The sequence below is a fragment of the Podarcis cretensis genome (assembly GCF_951804945.1).
Source record: "Podarcis cretensis genome assembly, chromosome: 15".
NCBI classification, from domain to species: Eukaryota; Metazoa; Chordata; class Lepidosauria; order Squamata; family Lacertidae; genus Podarcis; species Podarcis cretensis.
Genome location: NC_137185.1, coordinates 38,946,674 through 38,957,514, shown reverse-complemented (window position 1 = coordinate 38,957,514; position 10,841 = coordinate 38,946,674).

The following is a 10,841-nucleotide window of genomic DNA, read 5'->3' as shown; positions in this document are numbered from 1 at the left end:
CCTGCTGCTCGAACTCAGTGGGATTTGATTCTATAGTTATCTCAGTAATTCTTGCAACAGTGGTGGCAAATATGTGGTCCTGCAGGTGTTATTGGGCTCCAGCTCCCATCTGCCCAAGTCAGCATGGCCAATCTGAGAGGAATGGGAACTGTGGTTTGTTTGGAGGGCCACAGGTTACCACCCTTACCTTGGAACAAGTCTGCAAAGTAGCTCCCATATATTTTAGGCTGTGGTTAACGCCAGTAATTGATCTATTTTATTTTTATTTATTTGAAGAGTTTATTTTTGCACTGGTGGTTTCAAAGTTCAAACAGCAAGCACTGGACAGGTTCTTACTACAGTGTTAGACTTCAGACTGCAGATGGAGGCTCACTACATGCAACTTTTTTCTACATTCCCCATTCCTCCAAAATTCCCTGCCACCCAGAAAACTGGACAACAGGGGAGAAACTTTCTAGCTTATGTCCCATACTCCTGAGCAGGCCTTTTGCTCTTAAGGCAGCACCTTTCAGTTTCAAGGGAGTCAGGTAACAGAAGCAGCTAACTGCCCACTGAATCTCCTAGTCCTCTGCTTTCTTTTCCATTGCTTCCCATCAAATGGGGGGGGGCGCTTCTAGAGATTAGAGGACTCATTGAACCTCCACATTTTATTCAGTTCCAGTATCAATACGTAACTGTATTAAAAATAATACCATTTATTTTCCTGCAGTTTTCATAAACCAGAGATTGTATAACAATGTTTTTAAGGATAGATAGATAGATAGAAGGATAGATAGATAGACTGCCTTGATAAAAATACAACCACTTTAGTAAAATAACAACAACCAGAAGAGGCTATTTAGAGCAAAGCCTAACTGTAACTCAAATTGTTGTTTGGGGTTATATCCAGTGCTAGCCCAACACAGAGTCTGCCTGTTGAAATTAAGGAACCCAAGGCAGCCTTGTTCATTAACTTCAGTGGGTCTACTCTCAATAGGACTAGTATTAGATACAACGCTGTGTCTTTATTGAATTGGGAATTCTGTACTGCTTTATATTTGGACATTTAAATAGATCGTTTCGCTTTTTTTACTTTTTTTAAAAAAACATAGAATATGGTAAGGTATGCAGTAAACGACCTCATAATGAATCAGACCCCATTTAGCTCAGTACTATTTACACACCGACTGGCAACTGGAGATGTTGAGCATTCAACCTGAGACCACCTATATGCAAAACAGATGTTCCCCTACTGACCCACAGCCCTTCCCTTTTTAAAGAAAAGCCATACACCATTATGGTATCAAGATGTGAAGATACGGTTTCTAGGATGTAGGCAGGAGAAAGCTTGGATTTTTAAATTATATTTTCAAAGATACCTCACCCCCCCCCCCCCGGGGAAGTGACTCATCCCTACAGCTTGGTCTCATAATCTTACTAGGAATATTCAGTCACCAGCAGGCAGTCACCCAATAACAAATGTCTTGCCTCTGAAAGCAGCTTTCATCTTCAAATTGCTTCATTTTCACTAATTCATTCATACATTAGGCCTCTCTTTGAAGTTACTGATAACTACCATTGTTTCTGAGTCTAGAACATTGCAGGAATCTTTTGAAGTACCAATTCATTATAAAGACTAAGTTACTGAGGTGCATTGAATTGATTATCGCTGACTGAGGGTAAAGTAGGACAATAGCATTAAATACATCCAAGAGTCCCGTATCTTTTCTTTTTTAAATCAATGATAGCTTCTGTGGGAGGCTCAGAGAGTGGGGACAAGGGACAGGGCCATGCCCTCTTCACTTTCTTTGAAGTCCTTTTGGCACCAGATAAAAACTTACTTTTCCTCCCAGGCTTTTGATCGACTGAGATGCTGCTGTTTTGCTATTACAGTGGTATCTTGGGTTAAGAACTTAATTCATTCCAGAGGTCTATTCTTAACCTGAAACTGTTCTTAGCCTGAGGTACCACTTTAGCTAATGGGGCCTCCCACTGCCGCCGTGCAATTTCTGTTCTCATCCTGAAGTAAAGTTCTTAACCCAAGGTACTATTTCTGGGTTAGCGGAGTCTGTAACCTGAAGCGTCTGTAACCTGAGGTACCGCTGTAGTGCTGCTCAAACTTCCTGTGGCTGTTTTGGTGGCTTGTTTTCGGGTTATTTTTGTTTATTTATTTGTGTTTTTAACAGCATTGGAAGTTGCTAGGAGACCTTTGGGTCACAAAAGACTAACAAGTCTAATAAATAATAATAATAATAGCTGTGATGGTTCCAGTCCAAATAGGCACTGTTCTGAAAGGAGGGGGGAGAAGATAGTAGCAACGCTTTAGAGGAAAATAGCAGCTTGGGAAGGGAATTGTCAGCAGGTTAATGGTCTGGGGAGAGGATTAATCCCCTGTGCACATTAATTCAAGGCTGTATTCAATGCTAGTTCTACTCAGATTAGACCTATTGAAATCAATAGGCAAAAGTAACTTAAATCTATTGAGTTCAGTGGGTCTGTTTTGAGCAGGGTTAACATTGGATACAACCCTAAGTGTCTTCTGAAGTTTTCACTAGAGCTTCAGATGCACCTTCTTTTAGTCTTTTATGCATTAGTGGGAAGATGGTATCAGAGACTATTACTCTTCAGCAAGAGGAACTGATTCCCATCATGCCAAACACCTCCTAATCCGCTCAATGCCTGCTCTGCAGCTCACTGGGTGAGAAATAGGAGCCAAAGTGCCCAGTTCCAGGCACATAGAGCATCATTTGGAGTTGAATCAAGTTCCTTGTAGCCAGGGATCTGTCCATGGTCCTGCAAACCTTGTACCTGATGCTCCATCTCCTGTTGAACTTCAGACCCATATTGGTTGACTGTCAGTAATACACTGGACTGCCTTCTCTTTGACATAGATCTAGGGCAGTCAGCCTTTGATCCTCCAGATATTGTTGGATTTTTAACTCTCATTGGCTCCGGTCATTGTGGCTCATGGTTAGGAATGATGGTCATGCTGGCTGGGGCTGATGGGAGTTTGAATCCAGCAACATCTGGAGTGCCACAGATTCCCCCTTCTAAATATAAATATTTCCAAAGAAGAAAATCCAGAAAGTTATTAGAATTCCACTTGTCACAGTTAACAAGTTTTCCACTACTGGCATATTGCTAGTATTAATTTAAACCTAGTGATTATGCATACTCCTATAAATCAATATGTTTTAAATGTTCAAGAACAGAAAGAAGTTAGCATGAGAGGTAGCACCACCGGTTTCCTCTTGCCTAACCACCACATGTGAGCACATTTGGTCATGGAAAACTCTCCCATGCTCCAAAGTAGTTAAAGCTGTTGTCAGTAGCTATTGTGGTGCTTAATCACAACACCCCCAGAGGCAATGGCACTGAGATTTAAGAAACATAAATAGCAACAACACAAATATTGACTGGAAATATTTGGTGGGGGTTGTTTTTTTGGTGGGGGTTGGTTGGTCTTGGGTCAACTCAGGCAAATTACTGCAAGCTGGTCTAGGGGTGAAGTGGTGAAATCTTCACACATTTTTGCCAGGAAAAGGAAGGAAATTATTGAACCACTTGGTGGCAGTAAACATATATCCCAGGAAAGTTTAGAATACAGAAAGTGCAAGGGGTGAGAGCAGGAGCAGGTTGTATATTTAGAGTTGAAGCATGGCTGAGTGGAAAAAGAGAAAGTATCTTCTCAGTAGCTCGTTATAGAATACCCTGCCCCCTTCCTCACTGTTTTTCACCAATCAGGGCATGCCTTTTTAATCTGAATGGCTTTTATTTTATGAGAAAGCAATGTTTTTAACAATTTTTTTTAAAATAAAAAAGCTCTTCTTTATAATTGTTTTATAAAAGTGCAATGTTTTGTGGTGTGAGCTGCCCAGAGTGGTGTACAAGTATTGTATCTCATACTAGTTACGCTCAAAGTAGACCCAACGAAATTAATAGACATGGCTAACTTCTAATTCATTAGATCCCAATGGCTCTACTCTGAGTAAAAGTTAGTTTGATACAACCCTAAATGCATTTCTTAAAGGAGTTATTATTATTTTTTTATTTCCTTTAGTAAAAAATAATCCATAAATAGCAATACCTCTGCTCCTGTCTCAAAGGAAGAAGAAGAAGAAGAATTGAGAGTGTGAAGGAGGGTCTGCAAACTGTCTTTGAGATATTCTGGGACCCACAGAGCCCCCTCAAATATTGCTGATCTGTGTACCATTTGAGCTTGAATCTTCCTGTCTCATAGAGAAAGAGGCTTGTGTGTCCCCCCCCCCCAGAAAAAAGCACTGCTTGTAGTATTGCTTTCCTTCTGCATCCTGAGTTTTTACCTGGTATCACCTCTGTATGGTTCATGGCTGCGGTGCAGATAGGCAGATAAGCAGTTACTCTGTTCTCACAGTGGCCAACCAGATGCCTGGGAAAGTCTGCAAGCCGGACTCTTAACGCAATAGCATTCTTCCCTCCTCTGGTTTCCAGAAACTGTTATTCAGATGCATACAGTACTGCCTCTGAAAAATGCCGGAACTCCTGCTTTTTATTTGTTTAGAAAAGATTATGAAGCCATTCAGTACAGTGTAGAAATGTAAATCATCTGCCTCTCCCTTGACTGAGCAACACTTGTGTGTCAGTAATTGCTCCTTGCCATAATTCCTGTTACCTGTGAGTCAGAGTTAAGCAGTCAGGCATCTTCCAATTTTTCACTGTGACCTGTCAAGCTGCCGATATCCTAAAGCTTATTAAGTCTTTGGGTTTACTGTAGCAATCTCATTCTTTTCAGCTCACATTCTTTTCAGCTAAGGCAGCTGGAAGGTATTGTCTGTTAGGTTTAGGTGGTTACATTAATTTCATGAAATACTGTGTGCCACTGGCTTATAAGTCCACCAAATTCACGAATCTCTCTGATTACATCCTCTCCAGCACATTACATTATGAGTATGCACGACTTGTCCCAGCTTTACCAGATTACGTATCATCTTTTCAGATGTGTGCCCTTAGGCTTGTGCCCAGTGTAGTGATAAGTAAGCATCCCAACTGTGCGACAATTTCTGCTTGTGCAACAGAACATTCCCCTCTCTCCCTCTCTCCTTGTGCACCCCATACCCTCCCCAAATCTGCTCTGGTGGATTCAGGGGGAAACCCAGGCTAAATCTGGAAGTAGCACAGGGATGGGCATGGGGAAGGGGGAGGAAATACTCTTGTGCAAGTGGAAATCTTTGCACTGATGGGATGCTTAAAATGCTACACCAGATACAAGCCTAAATGTGTGAGGGTCTGAAGATGCGTTGGGGTCATAGCTGTCCTCATCAGTGGCGTAGTGTGGGTTGTCAGCACCCGGGGCAAGGCAAGTAATTTGCACCCCCTAACCCGTGGATTTGCGCCCCCTAACCCTAACCCCCAGGTGTTGCACCCAGTGCGGCTGGCCCCCCCTGCACCCCCCCACGCTACGCCACTGGTCCTCATCCACATTTCAAGCACTTGCTTGTTCAGACAAATGCCCAAACATGGTTTAGCGTTGTCCTTACACTCAATTCATCCATGGGCCATGGATGAATTTTCCTTGATTTAACAAAGTATCCTGTTTTGATTTTTACTAGAACCAGATCTGGGTGCAAAGCACCAGCTCTGCTTAGACAATTGCAAAGAATTAAGGAACAGGGTATAGGGATGCGGGTGGCGCTGTGGGTTAAACCACAGAGCTTAGGACTTGCCGATCAGAAGGTCGGCAGTTCGAATCCCCGCGACGGGGTGAGCTCCCATTGCTCGGTCCCTGCTCCTGCCAACCTAGCAGTTCGAAAGCACGTCAAAGTGCAAGTAGATAAATAGGTACTGCTCTGGCGGGAAGATAAACGGCGTTTCCGTGCGCTGCTCTGGTTCGCCAGAAGTGGCTTAGTCATGCTGGCCACATGACGCAGAAGCTGTATGCTGGCTCCCTCGGCCAGTAAAGCGCGATGAGCGCTGCAACCCCAGAGTCGTCTGCCACTGGACCTAATGGTCAGGGGTCCCTTTACCTTTACGGAACAGGGTGCCTCTGAGCACATGCTCAGGCCAGAAATCTGTGGTTGGTGTTGGAACTAAGCTCACAAGTCCTTCTGCACCAATATCCACTCCTGGTTCACCCCCCCCCCAATTCTTTTTCAGCAACTTTATTCCTCATTCAAAGTTTTGTGATTCTACCTACAGGATTTTATCAGCAGACTTCATCTGCTTGGCTGGGTCTCTCTTTCTCACAGAGGCTACTGGAACCAACTGCCCTGTGAGGGGGAGCACCTGGACCATCTGCTCTAGGGTGGGTGGCATCATCTGTCCCCACGTGCCCCCCCAATCCCCCAAAGGCACCACCTTCCAGCTGCATCACAGCCACTCCCAGGAAGCTTGTGATGCATGGGTATTTCTTGGTTTGCCTGTTTTGAACTGTGACCAGCCTGTGACAGCTGGCCCATCTGTTCTGGCTGGGCGTGTGGTCTCACCTGGACCCCCCCAGTACTTCCTGGAAGGACTGACCAGACATTGTCAGATCTTTGCTCAATATTCAGCTGCCCTGAAGCCACTTTTGAGAAAGTGCTTCATCTGTTGGAAGCTAACCAAATATGAAACTCAGAGCTAGTGCCCCGGTTCGCATATTTCCTCCTTCCTGCCAACACCTTTTCTTTTTGTGTCATGCCTTTTAGACTGTAAAGCCTGTGTGCTGGAATATTTCTTGGGAAACCCTTGGGGTAATAAAAATGCTCAAAATTAATGAATTAATAAAGAGTATGTGTGCTGTGGGTGCCAGATAAGTAATTTGCACAGCACAACTCCAGTTGGCGGGACTGGGTTCAGAATGGGTGGTCTGATGGTGTTATGTTATCAGCTGGGATCAAAGGGAGGATAACAGAGTAGATCAATGCAAGTCCATTGTTTCACCTTGGGATTTTGCTTTTGGAGATGAAAGGACCTGTCCCAATAAGAGGCAGAAAGCTCTTTCAAGCTGTTGAGCAGGTTGATTGCAAAGTGACAGGTTGCAATCCTGTGCACACTTACAGGGGAGCAAACCCCACGGAACATCGACTAGGCTTGTGCTGTAAACTTCCAGACATTTTAAACAAGGGATATAACTTCTTACTGAGAAGAACAGTAAGGAAGGGGAGAAACAAGAGCTGCCAGAGCTTCTGCTGTTACCTGAATATAGGCAAACCGGGAATGACCACAGTCCTCACTGCCATCCTAGAGGCCACCTTCTTAAGCTCCAGTGTGGTGTAGTGGTTAGAGTTCGAATCCCTACTTGGCCATGAAGTTCAGTAGGTGAACTTGGGCCAGTCATTACCTGAGATTCCTGCATTGCTAGATGACCCCTGGGATCTAAGATAATGTGATCAACTCTCAGCCTAACCCACCTCACAATATTGTGAAACATGACAAAAGTTTGCATTATATGCTTAAAAAACAACAACAACTGGCTTTGGGAGCTACTTCAAGGAAGTATCTCATCCTGTGCTGAAGATTGTTTAACAGTAAGCAGTAATTTGTCAAATTTAATACTTTGATACTAATTTTCTAACCTCACATTGCTCTTTTCTAACCTCACATTGCACAGCGTCTACATCAGGGTGACTAAACTTGTGGCTCTCTCTCTCTCTCTAGATTCCAGCTCCCATCAGTCCCAGTCAATATGGCCAATAGCTGAGGGTGATGGGCAACCTCTGTTCCCATTCGTGTTCTAAATGAACTCCTGGTCAAGCTTCAAGGGTGGCTAACTCAGGATGAGGTTGCAGAGAAAGGAAGCCTTGCATTTCATTTTTTTAATATATATATATAATTTTTATTATTTTTCCAATTTTAAGACAAAACAACATACACACATCAACAAACAAAAACAAACACACAGATATAATTTCATAACCTCATTTTCATAAGCCTTCTTTCTCGGACTTCCCCATACCTCACCCTTTTTGCATCCATATTTTACAATTTTTCAGCAACCCTTTACTCCAATTAATTAAAACTTATTATCTTTCTCAATTTCATCTTATTTCAACAAACAATTTCCACTGCAATTCTGTATCTTCCTTTCCCTTGACATTTTAGCACTCATCAATATTGTAACAGTTCTTAAGATAAGCTTTGAACTTCTTCCAGTCTTCCTCCACCGTCTCTTTCTCTTGGTCACGGATTCTGCTAGTCATTTTTGCCAATCCCATAAAGTCAATCACTTTCATCTGCCATTCTTCCAGTGTGGGGAGTTCTTGTGTCTTCCAATACTTTGCTAGAAGGATCCTTGCTGCTGTAGTGGCGTACATAAAAAAAGTCCTATCCTTCCTTGACACCAATTGGCCGACCATGCCCAAGAGAAATGCCTCTGGTTTCTTGTGAAAGGTACATTTGAGTACCTTCTTAATTTCATTATAGATCATTTCCCAAAAGGCTTTAATCTTTGGGCAGGTCCACCAAAGGTGAAAGAAGGTACCTTCAGTCTCATTACATTTCCAGCATTTATTATTGGGCAGATGATAAATCTTCGCAAGCTTGACTGGGGTCATGTACCACCTATAAATCATTTTCATAATATCTTCTCTTAAGGCATTGCTTGCCGTGAATTTGATACCGGTGGTCCATAACTGTTCCCAGTCAGCAAACATAATGTCATGACCAATGTCCTGTGCCCATTTAATCATGGCTGATTTAACTGTCTCATCTATTGTATTCCACTTCAGCAACAGATTATACATTCTTGATACATTCTTAGTATTGGGTTCTAACAATTCTGTTTCCAATTTCGATTTCTCCACCTGGAAGCCAATTTTCCTGTCTTGTTTAAATGTTTCCATTATTTGGTAGTAATGAAGCCAATCTCGTACCTTGGGCTTTAATTTCTCAAAACTCTGTAGTTTAAACTCACCGCTTTCTTGTTCTAAAATTTCAGAATATTTTGGCCATTTGGATTCCATGTTAAGTTTCTTCACCTCCTTAGCCTCCATAGGTGATAACCACCTAGGAGTTTTATTTTCCAACAAATCCTTGTATCGAATCCAAACATTATATAATGCTTTCCTAACAATATGGTTTTTAAAACCCTTGTGAACTTTAACCTTGTCATACCATAAATATGCATGCCAACCAAACCTATTATCAAATCCTTCCAAGTCCAGAATATCTGCATTCTCAAGAAGTAGCCACTCTTTCAACCAGCAGAAAGCTGCCGATTCATAGTACAGTCTCAGATCCGGCAGGGCAAAACCCCCTCTTTCTTTTGCATCAGTAAGTATCTTAAATTTTATTCTGGGCTTTTTGCCCTGCCAGATAAATTTAGATATATCTTTCTGCCACTTCTTGAAACAATCTAGTTTATCCACAATTTGTAATGTCTGAAACAAAAATAACATTCTAGGCAATACATTCATTTTGATCACTGCAATTCGGCCTAACAAGGAAAGCTTCAGATTCGACCATATTTCTAGATCTTTCTTTACCTCTGTCCAACATTTATCATAATTGTCTTTAAATAAATTCACATTTTTAGATGTCATGTTAATCCCCAAATATTTTACTTCCTTTGCCACCATTAACCCAGTTTCGTTTTGGAATCTCTCTCTTTCAACATTTGTTAAGTTTTTTTTCCAGAACTTTAGTTTTTTGTTTGTTCAACTTGAATCTTGCCACCTGACCAAAGAATTGAATTAACTCTAAAACTCTTTTTGTACTAGTATCTGGCTCTTGTAAAGTCAATACTAAGTCATCTGCAAATGCCTTCAATTTATAGTGTTTAGCTCCGACCTGAACTCCTTTTACCAGCTGGTCCCCCCTAATCATGTTCAACAAAACCTCCAGGACTGATATAAAAAGTAATGGGGATATCGGGCACCCCTGCCGTGTCCCTTTTTCTATGGAAAGTTCATCAGTAACCACGTTATTTACAATTAGCTTAGCCATTTGTTCAGAATATATTGCACTTATACCATTTTCAAACCTTTGACCTACCCCCATCCCATGGAGATTCTTCTTCATGAACTTCCAAGAGATATTATCAAAGGCTTTCTCCGGAAGCCTTGCATTTCAGAACAAAGGCATATTTCTTTCTGCTTAAAAGTGTTGGCCTTAAGGAGTACACTATACACTACACAGAAATGCATGTGATGGAGTTTTGGTGGTATGTTGCTGAGAAAAGCATCCTCAAAAACCTCTGTCCGTCTGTTGCATTCTTCATAACATCCAAGCAGAAATATGGCATGGGGTGATGAATTTGCTGTTATTATATAATAGGTTATATATTATAATAGGTTATTTTCCCCTTTCAAAGGCAGTCATTCTGTTTCTGTTGTCACCAGTGATTTAAGATTGCATTACCTGAATAAATTTCCCTTTGGAGGAGAAGGTCAAAATATACAGGTTTTTCCTTTGTACCTTTTTGCAGTGTATAGGAAGGAAAGGAAGTTAGTTGCTTTAACAGTGCGTACTGTACTCAACACTTACTGTCGCATAACAAATGTAACTGAGCTGCAGAAAAGACTTTACAACCTGAAAAAGAAGGCAATGCACGTACTTTTGTAAACCAAGAAAATCTTTAATAAAAAATATTTTTAAAACAGCAACGACACTGCAAGCTGTCCTGAAATCGAAAGGTGGAAGGAAGAGAAACAAGTATTTATTTATTTATTTATTTAGCTTATTATTACCCTACCCTTTTCACCCTAAGGTCCCAGGGCAGCTTGCAACGATTTAGAATACGACATTAAAGACAGTTTAAAAGAAATTACAATCACAAACTGGGGGGGGGGGGGATTCCTAGAAACGTATGAAGATTTGTAGAGACAAACGCCTCATTTCACAAGCCCCCTCCCCCGATTAAAAACGATCAGAACTCATCCATTGCCACCCAGATCTCGACTTTCTCA